The sequence below is a fragment of the Pteropus medius genome, unplaced genomic scaffold, assembly GCF_902729225.1.
Source record: "Pteropus medius unplaced genomic scaffold, Ma_sr-lr_union100, whole genome shotgun sequence".
Lineage (NCBI taxonomy): Eukaryota > Metazoa > Chordata > Mammalia > Chiroptera > Pteropodidae > Pteropus > Pteropus medius.
Genome location: NW_024340700.1, coordinates 3200264 through 3217055, shown reverse-complemented (window position 1 = coordinate 3217055; position 16792 = coordinate 3200264). Strand labels below are relative to the sequence as shown.

General features: G+C 36.3%; 1 protein-coding gene and 1 non-coding gene across 2 annotated transcripts in view; both read right to left on the bottom strand.

Annotated features, from left to right (window-relative positions):
• The window catches only part of PACRG (parkin coregulated), a 432037-nt gene that overhangs the window by 404872 nt on the left and 10373 nt on the right, over positions 1–16792 (bottom strand). The gene's annotated exons all lie outside the window — the stretch shown is intronic.
• On the bottom strand, positions 5984–6102 carry LOC120618352 (5S ribosomal RNA). The gene has a single exon (XR_005657228.1). It is a non-coding gene; the product is annotated as a 5S ribosomal RNA (ribosomal RNA).

The window sequence follows — 16792 nt, the reverse complement described above, 5'->3', positions numbered from 1 at the left end:
GATAAGTTAAGCACAGTCCATTAAAATATAGCAGAGATACAGTGAACAACAGAGAACAAGTAGTTTTAAAACCAGTAAGAAATTGATAAAAAAAACAATGTAAATTACTGCCTGTTTCAGTCTCTGTATCTAAATCTGGTTGCAAGCTAAGGATGACCCTGAATTTTCACTAGAGTACACTACATAGCAAATGTTTCAACATTTATGCTTTCAAAGTATCAAATCTCACCTCTTACTGTAATAAATTAGCCTATTATAAGTATACATTTAAGTATTGATTCCATTATAAGAAAATGCTAAAAATTTAAATGATCTAATCCATACCACCAATTATTATAATAGGCAATTATTGCAATGAAATTTATGATCACAGTTATATAGAATACTGCTTTAAAAAGAAAATCTGAGGTTTCTGTATAGATATATTAAGAGTTTCTTTGCATTTCAAGAGGGCAGTAGAGGTTTTTCAAAAATCCCATTCCAGGATCTGTTCACTTGCCAGTCGTTATTTAAGAATAACTGGAGAAATAAGAGTCAGTGAGTGAGAAAGAAAGGAAGAAGAACACTGCCAACGGAAGTTTGATCCAAAATAAAAGAACACTACTTTTCATGTAAGTCAACAGAAAAAAAAAATTCGTTATTTAAGTTCTAGCAATGTTCTGGTGCACATCTATTTCATTAAGAAACATCCACCTAAGTGTGAAAGGGAGTCAATAGTTTCTCCACGATTATGAGATTATCAATAGTCAGAATAGTGGGATACTAATTTTCAGAGAACAGAACACATGAATATCATTAGACTCTGCTATAATTTAAAGTAATATTCAAAAAGGGTTGTGACTTTATGATATGAAATAGTCCTTGACTTTCATAATTCTTAAGCACTTTCTTTTATCATTTTGCTGATGCATGTTCTATTTTAAAATCGAAAGAATAATGGATGTGCTTCCTAAACTGTAAATTAGGTTTTCTATCCGAGCCTTGTCAGCGCCATGACAGGTGACCTGGCAGTGGACTTGCCTCCACAGCTCTCCTTCCTGTCTGCTTCTCAAGGAGAGAGGGTCAGTCTTCAGGAAAGTGTGGGAGACTGCTGAGTCCCTCAGGAAACATCTTAGGACCATAATAACATTTACGGCAAGCCATAATCATTTTATGTTCTCTCTAACGGCTTAAAAGCAGAGCTATACTTTGCTGTCACATGTGTTTTTATTAATCAAGGGCATTTAAAGTTTGAATGGATATTGTAAATTTGAAAGTCTGGATACTTCTGATTTGTGGGTGGCAAGTCCTAAAATTTAGAAAAATAGAGAAGCTGCCAGGATCATTAATTGGTTTTAAGAAAACAGAACCCACATGCACTTTAGTGGATATTTTTAGTTAAATGTATTCTTGAAGTCATTAAAAAGAAAACCTAGCCCAGTCGGTGTAATTATAGAGATAAAATAGTGTACATGCAGGGTAAACGAGCATAAATACTCAACATCAGAACATAAATCAAGGCTATACTTTGCTGTAAAATAATATTATACTCAAATCAATAAAGTCCTTCCTATCAGAATGAAAAGCAAAGCTTGGGTTTGAAAAATGCAAAACTAACCTTCCTAAATAGATTGTTTGCTGCTCTCTCTATAAAATTGATTTTTAAAACCGGGTGTCTCCAGCATACAAGACACGACGAGTAACCTAGTCACACAACATCCGTTAGTGTCCGTGATGAGAAAAACAAGATGTCTTAGGTGTCCCCGCCATACTCGGCTCTGTCACGACCAAAGAAGATGCAGCTCTTTAAAGTCTTTAAAAGCAAACAAACAAACAAACAAACATACGCTTATGACCCTTTCCACTAAAACCCACAAATAATGAGAAGAGGAGGAACTGCGAGGTCCTCGTGACTCCTCTTGGCTCCCACCCCCGCCCCGGCCACGGCTCTCCCACGTGAAGAACGCGGACATCAGCGGCCTATCTCAAACACGCTTTCCGCCTCAATCCTGGTGTTTCGGCAGAAGAGAAACTATGGCTTACATAACCCCTGGGCTTTTCTTCAGTGTTTCCTTGGCCTGGAGCAGACTGGTTACCCATTCTCAACCTGTCCAAATCTTTCTCAGTCTCAAAGACCCTCTGGAAAACCACGCCTGCAGCAGAGCACCGGGTCTGAACTGAGTTTTCCTTGCTCCCTATGGCCAATGCCACGCTGATGATACCACGTACATGGACTGATTCGTTCATTCAACAATTATTCATTAAGAATTAATTAATGCCACTTAATGTAACAATGAACGTGGCAGAGAAGTCCCCTGCCCACCGCGAGCTTCTTACTGGACCTCTGTGTTTCCTGTATCTTTAAAGACATTACAAAGTAGATAATGTCACTCAGCCTGAAATATCCCTTAGTGGGTATCTTATCTTACGCAATTCACTTAATCCTGTAAACCAATTTTCCTACCAGTAAAATCAGGGCATTACGATCCAATCCATGGGGCCGTTATGTGAAAAGAGACACTTAACTCTAGCTTAGCACCCATAGTGGAGTGAGGTGAAAAATTATTACAAACCAAAACATACTTTGGTTTCTAAAAGGAATAGAGGATTTCGCATTGGTGGGAAGAGAAATCTTGATCCTGTTCCTTTCTATTTAAAGAGAATTGGAGTGAAGAGGAAAAGCAAAGGCAATTTACAAAACTTCTACCTGCTCATCTGTGTTGCTAGAAGGCAAGAGCAGCCACCAGTGGATTTTGTTCAGCAGAGCAAACCAAGGATGAGTCTGGATGCGCAGAGGCGGACGCAGAGGCAAGTTGGCAAGGGGAGCTCAATGCTTTCTCTTGAGTAAAATAGAGGAATTTGAGTTTCTAGGGGCAGCGTGGGGGAAAGAAATCTGAACCACAGAGAAAGCAGCAGGGAGACTGAAGGCAACCGGCCACGTGGGGAGGCTGGACCCTGTGGACATGAGTGTCCAGAAAGAAAGCCACAAAGTTTCATTCCTGTGTTTCCTCACACACTTCCCTACCCCCTGCCCCTCCAAGCCACCAGCGAAGGCCACCAGCCAGACTGATTTCCCTGAATTGACTCTGTTTTCCATGTCCCCGCTGCAGCCACCCTCACCTGAGTCACCATCGCTTCTTGCCCCAAACACTGCAAAATCTCCCTATTTAGTGCCCCACCCAGCTCTGTGCTCTGTGCCAGGCGCAGCGTCCAGAGCGGTCCCCTCACCATGTCACTGCTTTCCAACCATCCTTCGACGGCCCCTCCCACCCGGGGTAAGCGCCAGATCCCGTCTAAAGGCCCACAGATTCCTACAGCGTCCGAACTCCCCTCCTCTCACCTCATTTGCTACCATCCCAACTTTCTACCAGGGTCACCTTCCTCTAGTTGTTGTGGCTTTCTTTTGCTTGCCAGGCAGGCTTCACTTAGACTCTCCTCTTGTATTCCCAAGGCTCCTGGTTCCTGAAGGGCCCCTTGGTTGTTCTTTGAGGCTTTCTCTTCCTGGAATTCTCTTCTGCCCCCCCCGACACATTACATTACACACACACACACACACTATGAGCATCTCGCAGTGCCCGCTCCGTGTTCCTCAAGCATCCATGCTCGTCCAGCCTCTGAAGGTGTGTCCTTGCTCTTTGGTGTGCCCGAAACTCCAGCCACACGGTGTGGACTCCAACACTGTGTGAAATAATGAAGGTCTCCACGCAGATCCCTGAGGACCCTCTGCGTGTCACAGCGGGCAGCTCACACCTGCCACCTCGTCAGGAGGGCCTCCTCGCTCGGCGGTGCCTGGGAACTATGCCCTTGCCTGGGCGGCGGGTCCGCAGCCAGGCCTCGCTGCTGGAGCACGATGAGCTGTTGAGCTGCACGCACAGAAGCCTCCCTCTCGTGCTTCACGTCGGGAGCGAATCTCTGATGCGATCCCTTCACGGGGTCAGGCTGAGGCCACATCCTTACTGAGCTTCTCCTCTTCCCTCTCCCGCTCCACTTATTGCCTCCCAGATGTTTCCCGAAAGCTCGTCCTTCACAAATCGCTTGCATGAGAATCCCTGCCTCAGGCTCTACTTCTGGGCAGCTGCAGTTAACACATGCGCACACACGCACACAAATATTTGAAGGTTTCTTTTCAAGAAACACAGTTCTAATATTGGATTTCTAGAACTCCGTGTTAAACACAAATACTACCCCTGAAGATGCGTTCATATCACTGTAGGCAAAAGTAGCTCCCACCTAACCACATATTTCAGTAAATAAATTTCCAGTCATTCCAGCTACCTAAGATTCTTGAGTAAGAGATTTACTACCTCTGCATATTAAACAAATACATGTCTCTTTTCCATTAAAGTATATTCAGACCTGGTCAAAATGGTGAAAGCAATGACGACGACATCATTCCCTTAAGGATTAGTAAATCCGGGAGGACGATTCCTAAGAGAAAATTATGGAGTAAGTGTATAATAAAATTCATTCAAATGAATGATAGCCAATATTTCTCCTCCTATGTCTCCCCTCAACTCCTATTCTTGTGGGTGCTGGATGAGGGTCTGGAGCTTTTATGACTGTGTATTTTCTCACCCACGAAGAATATTTTCAGAAATAAGAGGTAATGCAGAAAACTCTCTTGGCTCTCATAACCTAGAAACCATGGCTAGATTTACGCGCAGCTGCCAAAATCCTAGCCTAACACGTACACTCACGAGAAGACACTGTATAAAATGGAGAGGCACGCCCTCGACTTACGCTAGCACCGATTTATTGTTTTACTGTTAAATCCGGTCTTAGGAATCTATGAATATGATTGACTGCGATCAGTGAATATCATTTGAACATCTCTGTTCTACAGAGCTTTTTCTCTTTATTCAACGAATGTTCCTCTACCCTCTCTATTTAAGTAAGTAATAAAGGAAATCCCATGACAAGACTTCAAAAATATTTACTGTTTCTCTTCTGGAAAAAAATTCTTGAAAATAGATTCAAAATTTTACAGATACATGATTATTTCTAACTGTTTAAGGCTAAGGAAATGGCTTATTTCCAAGTCACGGTGTAGACATCTACATCTCCATATTAATAAAGATAGTTAACATATGGTTAGCAGGTGATGGTCTTAGTGTTTCAAATGTATTATCTTCCTTAACCGTATGAGGCATGTGCTCTTACTATCACCTTTTATAGATGAAAGAGAGAAATATTATCACTCAGCGTACAGATACTAAGCTGGGATTTCCAAGCTAGGCGGTCTCTGCTGTCCATATTCTTAACGATTACACTATAGACTATAATTACCTATGCACCTATACAAAGTACCATGAATAATGACCTAAGAAGCCATACAACAATGAGTAGAGAACTGGGTAATTAAAGATCAGATAGAAACTGATTTTAAAATCCTAGACATAGGATGAAAACATGCTTTGGTTAAAAGAAAAAAACTTAAGTTGATGTATATTAAGAGTCATGCACAAACATCGATTGCATATCACGATCTAGAGCTAAAAAAAGCTTTAGAAATAATACATTTCAAATGCCTCATTTTACAAAGAAGGTAAGAGATCAAGGAAAATAATGACTTGCAAAATAGTACACAGCTGTCTGATGTCATATGATATATTGAACTCTACGGTCCTTAATCTTCTAATGCCAGTTTTATTTTATTTTCACAATGTACACCGATATATAAAAGGATAACGTGAAAAGGAAAATGATAGGTCAGTATCATTTATGATCGTAAATGTAAAATTCATTAACAAAACGTTAGCAAACTGATTCCAAGTATAGATTCATCTCAGATATAAAATTATAAAATCAACATCTAAGATATAACTTTAATTGAACTGGAAACAGAAGAACACTGCATTCATTTTATTAAGAGAATCTAAGGTAAAATTATAACAAATATACTTTATCATGAAATATTGTTTTTTAGGTGAGGCAACCCTTGGTTGACTTCACAGATTGCAAGGACTTTGTCAGCTTACGATCCTTTATTTTTTAATTTTTTTTACACCTACAGCACCTGGTCTTCCTAGGTGGTCTCCCATTCAAGTACTAACCAGGCCTGACCCTGCTTAGTTTCCAAGATCAGATGGGATCGGGCATGTTCAGGGTGGCATGGCTGTAGACTATCATGAAATATTGAAGGCTCTCTTTGTGGGATCAGGCAGAGGCAAAGATACCCACTCATTATGTATTCAACAATAAACTGGAGAGCCAACCCCATTCAATAAGACAAGAAAATGTTATATAGATTAGAAAAGAAGATATACAATTTTCACTCACGTATACCATTATGCATGCAAAAAGCCCCAAAACTCAACACATACAGTAATAAAATTAATAGACAAATTCCACAAGTCTCCTGTATAACAAATATACTAAAAATTAGGGAAAAAAAAGTCTCAAAAAACCACACCATCTGTATTGGCATAAAAATGTACTAAGGAATAAATACCGAAGTACATGTAGGACCTCTACAGAGAACGATAAAACTTTATAGAAGAAAATTAAAGGAGACCTAAATAATTTGTGATAAAACACATTCATGGATTAGAAGATTCAACATAATGAAGATGCCAACTCTCACCATTGATGTATGCCTATCATTGCAATTCCAATCAAAATCCAAACCTTTTTTCTGTAACTTGACAAGCTTTATATGGAAATTTAAAGTTTATATGAAAATGCAAAGTCAATCCTGAAGAGGAAAAATGTTGGAAGACTCACTCTTCAGATTGCAACACACAACGTCACATTACGATAAGCAACACAAAGGCAGAAGAACAGAATAATGAGTCCAGAAACAAAGGCGAACATGTATGAATACTCAATCTATGACAAAGGTTGCACTGGGAAGCTGCAGGGGAAGGGTGGTGTTGAAAAAAAAGGGTGCAAGGTCAATCAGATAAAATGAAACTTGATTCTACCCGACAGCTTACTCAAAAAAATAACGCCAGGCGGATTGTAGATCTAAACGTAAAGAGTACGGGCATTTTTATAGTCTCAAGATAAAGAATGATTTCTTAATCAGGACAAAAAAGGCATTAACCATGAAGGAAAAGATTGATAAATTTGACAGTATTAAAATTAATAAATTCTGTTTGTCGGAAGACTACTAATTGAGTGAAAGCCACAGGACAGAAGGAGATATTTACAAAACATATAACTAGTAAAAGATCTAAAAGTCTATAGTATATAACGAGGTTTCGCAAGTCGATCATAGAAAGATGGGCACCTCAGAACAAAATAGGCAGATGATACAATGGGCAATTCACAAAGGAAATATACAAATGGTCAACAGACAAATAAAAAGCTGCTTAATCTGATTATAAATAAAAGGACGGCAAAAGAAAACTGCAATACCATAATGAACAATTCTTCGATTCGCTCAAAGAAATTGACAATAAATGTATATGTACATATTTGCATAAAATGCATAAAATTTCTCTTTATGACACAGAAATATCTGGCTGCCTCTGTAAAGGAGAAATGGATTGAAAGATTTTTTAGTGTAGGTTCTTCTGACTTTTAAACTATTATCTATTATCTATTCAAAAAACCAACTAAAAAAACCCAATGATACATGTATAGTACTTGTATCTAAATGGATGTTTTTCTCCTGTCTGCTTAATTTATTAACAAATCTAATTTAAGCTGTGCTTCAGAGTGAACACTACATGCAAACTGCTGTATATTTTTTTGCCTATGTCCCAGCTCTTAAAAGGAAGACAAGAACTCACTTCTAAAGATACAATCTATTTACCGCTGCATAATACATGCTCAGTGGGTTCAAACTTCTTTCTGACGTACATGGTGGAATGAAGTACCTAAGACCAGGACCAAATATCTACCACACAGCTCTTAATGATACGTTAAATAGGTAATACATCCTTTAGATTATGTCGCACATATTATATGTTTTAATATTTTTCTGCTAAGGTGGATTACTTTGTTCAGTGTCTGGAAGTATTTATGAAAACAGAACTAGAGTAAGTACCATATTTTGCTTATTTTTGACACTATTGCTGAAGTATGCCATCACCTCAGACCCTTTCCAGCAAGGAGCTTCTTACACAGTGAGGCTATGTTCTGTTAACCTTCTTTGGCAGTTTGGTCTCTTTTTAGTAAGCCTTTGGTTTCCAAGGATTTGTGGGGGATTGGGAATATATTTAAATTTGGGGAGTCACAGATAACTTTTTGCTTTGCTCTTGTTGAAATCAGGAAACCAATGGAAGTCTCCAGAAAAGCTGTTGGTGTTCATGAAAATCTGTACCACTAAAATAGGAGCCATCTTCACTCCTAATCCCATCATTCTTGTTTCTGCTGAAGGACATTTTTCTTTCTCTTTTTTTTCTTTTTCTTTTTTTGGACTTTTCTCCTTATGCCATTGGTCGATCTTCACTTTCTCAACTCCATACAAAAGACAAACCACTAAAGATAAATAGAGTTCATCGATGCTTTCGCCTGGTTAAATGCATAGTACTGCTTTGTTTGTTTAAAAGAGATCTTCAGTTCTTCTAGGCTGCCAGACGTTAAAAATTCTTTCTCAAACTGATTTTTTTTGGACTCATTTTACATTTAGGGGAGCAGTTGAACTGTTTTCAGATGATTGGCTTCTAAATAACTATTTTACTGTGCTTCATGTCTTTTTCCTATGATGTACCTTATAAGTATGAATAAAATGGAAACTAATTTCATTTTGTATGAAAAAAAAGTTCAATGTGGAAATAAATTAAATATGCAACAAAGGCCTTTGGTGTCAAAAAATCAATCTAGAAGATTAATACTAACCACAGAGCAGTTTTCTGAAGAGAAGCATTTTGGGGTTAGAGTGCGAGAATTTTAGCGACGCACTGTTCAGAATGACAGGCACTTCGGATGGCAGACAATTATGACAGCAGCTCTTCTTCTACTGCGATTTTCCCTTCAACCAGCAATACGCTTTTACAGTTTCCACAGCAACCCAATCAATTTCTGATTACAAATGCAAGCAGAGCAATTTAGGCCCAGACTAGGGAAAATGAGGAGTATATTTGTACATTTAGAGAAAATTTGAAATTAGCCTGTAACATTCATCTGAGAGGTTCTAGGTGATATTTGCAATTAAGATAAAGTCTAAAAACTTAAAATTTCTAACTGAGGTAAATGATATTTTATAGAAAACTCTTATTCTCTTTTTTTATTATGTCTTCCAAAGATACAAAAGATTCAGCATTGCTGTTAGATAAATGATATCATTTAATTATAGCTGTTGAACTGAATTAAAGGAGAAACGAATGACAGACAGCAATATCTGAAGGACTAATGGAAGCACGAATAATCTCTATAATGTCTATTTATTTGGCTTAACACCTTTAGTTCCCAAATTACAATCTAAAATACTTAGATATAAAATTTTCTTCTTAGATTATTATTTACTTAAAACATAGTAATACTAATTAACTACAATAGAAAACAGAAACACCAACATGTTTAGATGTTATGCTAATTTTAAAATGAATCCTAAAAAGTAAAAAAATATATATATATTTATAAAACTTCTTGAATCATATATATTGCCTAAATAAAAATACTGTGCATGGTTTGGGAACCCCTTTTACTAGTGTAAAAATTTCAGAAGTGTTCATCCTTATCGAATTAAGTGCATTAGTAAAACAAGGTAAAGGCCAATGAAGTGATTAGGCAAACATGAAATGGTACCTTAGTGACTTATAAGCATTAATATGTCTTCCTGAGCACGTAATTCACTCCCACAAGTGGCTAAAGTACTGAGGATATTAGAATCCTATAAAATCCATAACGGTCTGTTTTATAGGATAGGCTAATTACATGTTAGCAGACTTGTGAAAAATATAAGACCACCATCTTATGACCACTGACGTTTGAGTTCCATGATGCCACGCACGTGCTTGTGTTTCACTGTAATATTTCGTTTAATCTCCATGAAAACCGTCTGAAGTTGAAGTCCTGTTTCTAACTGCTGATGAAGCACTTAAGGATTTGCAAGTTTAAATCCAATGTCACGTACTGGCAAGGACTATTAGAAGATAGCAATTTTGTAACACACCATAGCACTTAACAGGCGAAAAGCATTATGGACGTATGAAAGATTCCCCCCAAATTTTACTCTATTAGCCAAAGATGAATAATCTAGTTATGAATGCCTGTTCTAGCTTTCCAAAACAAGGTTTTATTATCTTTCAGTCAGGTCAAATCACTTGATCACCAGAAAAGATCTGTCGATTTCTTTTTAGCCTTAGGAATACATGTTGTAACTTATGATCCTAGAATAATTTTAATGAGGAAACGACAGTGTGGAATGCCTAAGAAATAATTTTTGAATGATGTAAAAATTTTTATTGGTTCATTATTCCAGTTTAATGTGCTATCATTCAAATTTTCAAAATTCACTAAATTGCATATATGCATCTAGGTCAGCATGAAAGCTAGCTGTTGGCCCTAGGCTGGAATAAATTTATGGTTCTTTATAAAATGTGGAGAATTCCTAAGACATCTTTGAAAGAAAATAAATGAAGGCAGACATAAATTTAAGTTTTATGTACAAGGAACAAACAAACCTCAACAAATGCGGAAAATGTTAAAGCACTAACTACCATAGTTTTTAATGAGAAATTCTAAACACTGCTATGCGTTGGGTAACCTACAATTGAGATATATTTAGAACATAAGTATATCGAGAGAAAATTATGAAGACTTTGTTTTCATAATCTAAGGCAACAATACTTCAAGAAAGCTCATAGAATAACTACATTTAATACCATAAATAAATCAACAATGGATGTTTTCACATTATAAGAACACTTCTGTTCATAGTGATATAGTTTATACTTATTAAAATAAGGCATAACAACGATTTTTTTCTTTTATTTTACATATAGGCCTAAGAGAACGATTCTCATGTAATAAGCGGGCTTATACATACTCTGTGAGATCTTCTAAATGTCTCAAACATGACAAGGAGGAACTCACATTGCCATTAGTAACTTCGCGTGCCAGCTGAGTGTAGCACAGATGCGAGGCACTGTTGACCCGCTCGGACTCTTGAGAGTCAGCACAGCTCGCCAGTCCTCTTAGGTGTTCAACCAAGACACACACACACACACACACACACACACACAGCTCTGTATGAAGACTCATCATACATCAATAGTCATAGCAGCTCTTTTTAACAGCCACACACTGGAAACAACCCACATGTCCACCAACGGCGAGTGGGTAGACAGACTGCACTATATTCATACACTAAATTCTAACACTACACTATTCTATTATATAGAACATAATACACTATATTCTAACACTAAAAAGGAATGAAGTGCCGATGCATGCAACGACATGGATGCCTCTTAAGATAATTATGCTGACTGAACAAGAAGCCAGAAAAAAAAGTGTATTTGTATAATTCCATTTATATAAAAGTCTAGAAAATGCAAACTCATCTATAGTGAGGAAAGGAGATTACTGTTTGACTAGAGATGGAGGCGTGAGGGGGGATTACGAAGAGGCACGAGGAAATGTGGGCGATGCATATGTTCATTATTTTGATTGATGTGACGACTTCCCAGTTGTAAATGTGTTAAAACATATCAAATGCTATACTTTAATATATGCAGTTTATTGTTGGTATCTCATTAAGCACTTTTAAGAAGAAATAATATTGGTATGAGCATATTACTGTATTTCTAGATTTGAAATTCCTGTATTAAAATATTCAAAATAAGAAGTGATTTAAAATAGTAGAACTGAAGGAACGTGGGCCTGGGGGAGAGGGAGAAAGCATAGGATGGGGACCGATAAGCCCGATAAGCTATCCTCCACGACTTTATCTAACAGTGCTGTGCACATATCACATTGATACTTTAAGAAATCATTTTCAATTTGAAAAGATTTTGACAAAGGAAAAGAGATTGCATGGCTCTTCCGCTATCGACTGAATATAAGTTCTGAGTTTGTTTTCCAATATTTCAGTAAATTTCAGCAGATTCACTCCAAGCCACTTTCCTTACTGACAAATGTCACTTATTATTTGCGGGTGACTGAACAAGGACAGAGGTGAGAGCTATGGTTACAAAACTGAGTAAAATAGAAGGCCAAATGTGATCTAGAGAAGGGTCTTTTTATAAGTAAGCTGTTCATCAATCAATCACCCACATTTTTTTCTACGAGTGATGAATGGGAAGGAAAGGTATAACAGGTCTATAGGTAGGCATTCACAGTTGAATTACTTCCACAAAATAGGTTAGGATTAAACGATTTAGAAACACAATTTAGCGTCTTTGATGTCTAGAACACTGTAGTGTTGAGGGGAGTGGGGACAAAAAGTTATAAGACGTTGGCCATTTATATGTCACATTTTATCTTATAAAAGTCATGCTCGATGAATGTTTTCTAAGACCTTTTTATAATTTACTCTTAATAATGACAAAAGATAATTGTGTGTACGTAAATCATTGTGAATATGTGTATAACCTGGTGTAATCATGAGTAAATACATCATTTACTCAAGAAGTTCCAAAGGGGAAAGAGGCATACACAGAGGTACCCCTCATTAGTCCTTAAAATTACTAATATTTAATGTATACAACTCTTGCTGTTCTGAGCCAATAATCACTACATTACATAAATTCTAAAATAAATTTAAATATAATGCAGTGTTAAATTCCAATATTTTATGTTCGTGTGAAAACATTTAACAATGTGTCTTTTAACTTAATTTTGAAATGAAGTTATAGTTTTATGGTGTAAAATAACTTTTTAAAAAATTACGAAGTACAAGACAGAAGATTTGTGGAAGATTTACTCTTTGTCTCAGGGACTACTTATTCAGAGCTCTTTTAATTTAGAATACACAATCTGTGAGATATTTCTCTCTGGATTCTCTACTAAGTAAAAACCACAAAAGAAAGGTCATTGGTCATGATCTACTTTACACTCATTATTTTAGTTAGCATTTATTGTATAATCATATTTTTAGTCTTACTTTCTCTAGCCTCTGCTACATCAATGACTCTGACTTGAATTAGTTTAGAAAGATAATTTTAAAATGTGAATTATTATTTGTACAACACAATTATTCTTTGTAATATAAACTCATACGATTTTTCCCAAACGAAACTTTAGTAAATAAACAAGTTCACGGATAACGATAGCTTAAATTTTTGTTTGGATTATGATCCTTACATGCACATGGAAAACAAAACTAAATATCCCCCTGAACACAGCCCTCTACACAGCCCAAATGAATTACCTTACACACGCTTTAGAGTGTCGGTTCTTGGATTCCAAATACTGAACTTAAATGTCTCTTGCTTCACTTTCTAGGGCCCACAGAATCAGCAGTCACCCTTCGTACTAAACCGTGGTGTGCTTTCTCCCCAATCCATGGTCACCCTCTGATCAAGAATGTGCTTGCACAGCCCTCTGCCCCCCAAGGTGCCAGATGGATTTTTTTTTAAGTCAATTCTTATTAAGGAAGCAGAAGCAAAATCAATAGTGCTTCCTGAATCCTCTTTTTAAATTTTCATTTTAAGGGCACTAAATATGAAATATGCACATCGAAAATATAAATATATATTTTTCAGATATAAAATAACTGAAAAACTATAGCCAAGGTCTAGAATTCTAGATCCCTCGAGAAAGTACGAGTAGAGGTTGTTACCTATCATTAGGTCATTTTCAGAACTCTTAACCCAGGAATCTTATAGGTCCCCTGATATGGTGACGGAGAAGTAAAGGAATCCATGTTAATGCAGTTTTTTCCATTGTTTCCAATTCTTGTTTCTAACTTTTTTCTTTGTATTTTTCTCTCTACTGATTAAAATCATAAGAGCCATGAACATTTAATTATATAATCGGACTTGTAGTAGATATGTTTCTTAAATCTTCAAACAATATGGATAACCTCTGAGAAATTAGTTTCATGGATATTCATTAGGGATATAGACAATAAATAGGAAGATATACCAAAACTCATCTGCCTATTTCGGATTTGCTCGATAGACCTAATCCTTATCTTTCCTGACTTATATTATCAAAAATAACAACACTTTTCTATAGGTGGTGTCTGTAACCTTCTGCACTAAGACAAGTTATCTGCAATTAACAATCCAAAATAACCATAGATAAAAAAAAGTCTCCTTCAAGTTTCCATAGGATTTATCTAGAAAACATTTCTATTCTAGACCAAGCAGCTAAAACTGTAGAAACCAAATTACATGACCATCGAGCAACAGATCTATTAATTTAAAAAATCATAATCAAAACATAGTCATAAAGCCCCAAAGACAGGCAAAGAAATTCCTCATAAATAACAACCATGTGAAAATGGAACACAAAAATTCAATTACATCTTTTTTAATAACAAGAATAACCTCTAATGAAAATAAAAGTATTTAAAAAGAAAGACATAAGGAGATCAAGGGAAAGAAAATAACATGTAAGAGCAGACAGACATAAAAAATCTGTTACTGAAACTTGAAGAATTAGTATATGAATGCAGGAGATAGTACATGAAGAAACAAAAAGAGAAAAACTAAGTAAATCCAATCAAGGAAAAAACTAATAAATTAGCAAGAAAAATATAATGGCAAATAGAAAATTTTAAAATATATTAACATGTATGTATGATATGACTCCAATTTTACACAAAAGCACATAGAGGTGCTTTTGGGAAATAATTCAAGAGTCATTAGCTCTATTGTAAGCGATTTGATACTTATTTTCTTTTTCTTCTTTTAAGTATTTTCCTAAAACTCTACATAAAAATTTTTCCCTTTTATAATGAAAATAATTGTTCAAAAACACAATATTAAAAGAAAAATACATTCTAATCTAAGAAATTATTTTCTGCATAATGCAAGTGTTGTACACATTTTTTTTTCCTAAAGGCAAGTTTTAGTCATAGTTTATAGAGCATGGCTTTTTTTGACAACAAAGAACTTCAGGAAGATAGGCCCCTGCATTCAGCCCCAAAGGTTGAGTCAAACCTAGCAATCCCATCTCCCCAGCTGTTACGTACTGAATATTTGTGTCCCTTGAAGTTTATATGTTGAAGCCCTAACCCCCAGGGAGATGGTATTTGGAGATGGGCCTTTCGGAAGTGATCAGGGTTAGGCTGTGTCATGAATGTGGGGCTTTAAGGAGGGATTAGTAGCTTTGTAAGAAAAGAGAGACTCTCTGCATGCACGGAGGAAAGACACGTGAAGACACGATAAGTTGGACCATCTGCAAGCCAGGAAGGAGCCCTCGCCAAGAACCAAAATTGCCAGCACCTTGATCTTATGCCTGGCCCCCAGAACTATGCAAAGTAAATCTCTGTTGTTCAGACACCCAGTCTATAGTATTTCATTAGATTAACATTAACAGACCGAAGGAGAAAAAAATTATGATCATCTCAACAGATGCAGAAAGAGTTTTGATAAAATTCCATACTACTAACAATCGAAATAAAATCTCTTAGCAAATTAAGGTTAGAAAAGATTGCTATTATCCCTGAATCATCCTGTACACTAAATACAATTCTAAGCCCTTCGAGATTTTCATGAAACTTGACAATATATCCAAAAACACCTGTAGATACTAAGAGACCAGGAATGTCAAAGAGGATGAAAACAAATTGGGGTACCTCACTTTACCGAATATCACAATCGATAAAACTACAGCAATTGAGAGAGTGTGATGCCAGCTTAGAGGCAGACAAATTGAGTAACAGTACACAACAGAGTCCCCAGTTACTACTCATAAATGGTACTGGACGGGAGGCTCTCTGTATGGAACAGATCAAATTAAAGTTTTACCTCTCACCTTAAAAAATGAATTGGCAACTGAATAATTAATAATCTCTATATAAACACTATAAAAAGAAAACATATGCAAGAAACAAAGCTATCAGGATCAAAAAATATTTCTGAAACTAAGTACAAAATATACAAACCATAAAGGATTTGATAAATATAAATAACTAAAATTAAATTAAAAACACTTAAACATCAAAGAAAATGCAAAAAAAAAATATAAAGACAAGTCACAGACTAGGAGAAAATATGTGGCATCTATATGCAGAATCTACCCATAGTCAGTATTGAAAGAACATATCTATACATCGATAAGAAAAACACAGATAATCCGACAAGAAAAATGGGCGAAGGCTAGGAACAGGCAGACCACAGAGGAAGCCACATGTTTGATAACCTACGAAAAGAAAATATATAACTAGTTATCAGTGAAATGCAAAATTAAAACAGACCATTTCATACTCTTCGGATTGGCGCAATTTTTAGTCCGGTACTGCCAAATGATGATTAGCATTTGGGAAACAAGAATACTCTATTAGTAACTACAAATGTGTATATATTATTTTGAAAAGAAATTTGATAAACTCCGTTACAGTTGAGGCCACACGTCATCACTCAGGAATCCACATGTGGTGAACTCTGGCACATGGAACGCTACACAGAGATGTTTGATGGCGCACTGTGTAGACCTCAGTCCCTCAGTGAGAGAACGAATAACCAAACTGACTTCTCCATGCAAATGGAATCAGACATACCAGGTAAACGAATTTCCTATTAGTGTTTCTGCTATAATAGGACATGCATTCTCAAAAAACCACCTGTTCTGCAAAACTGCTTGCTAGAAACAACACAGTGTAGGGGGAAAATAAGTTTAAGAAGCTCATAAAAATCTATGTAAATCTGTAACCACAGTACTTGATAATCGTTTTAATAAAAAAGTTACTAGCGTGGTTAAAATATTTAATTTCTAATCTTTGGAAATGAAATACTGGAGTAAATATAGT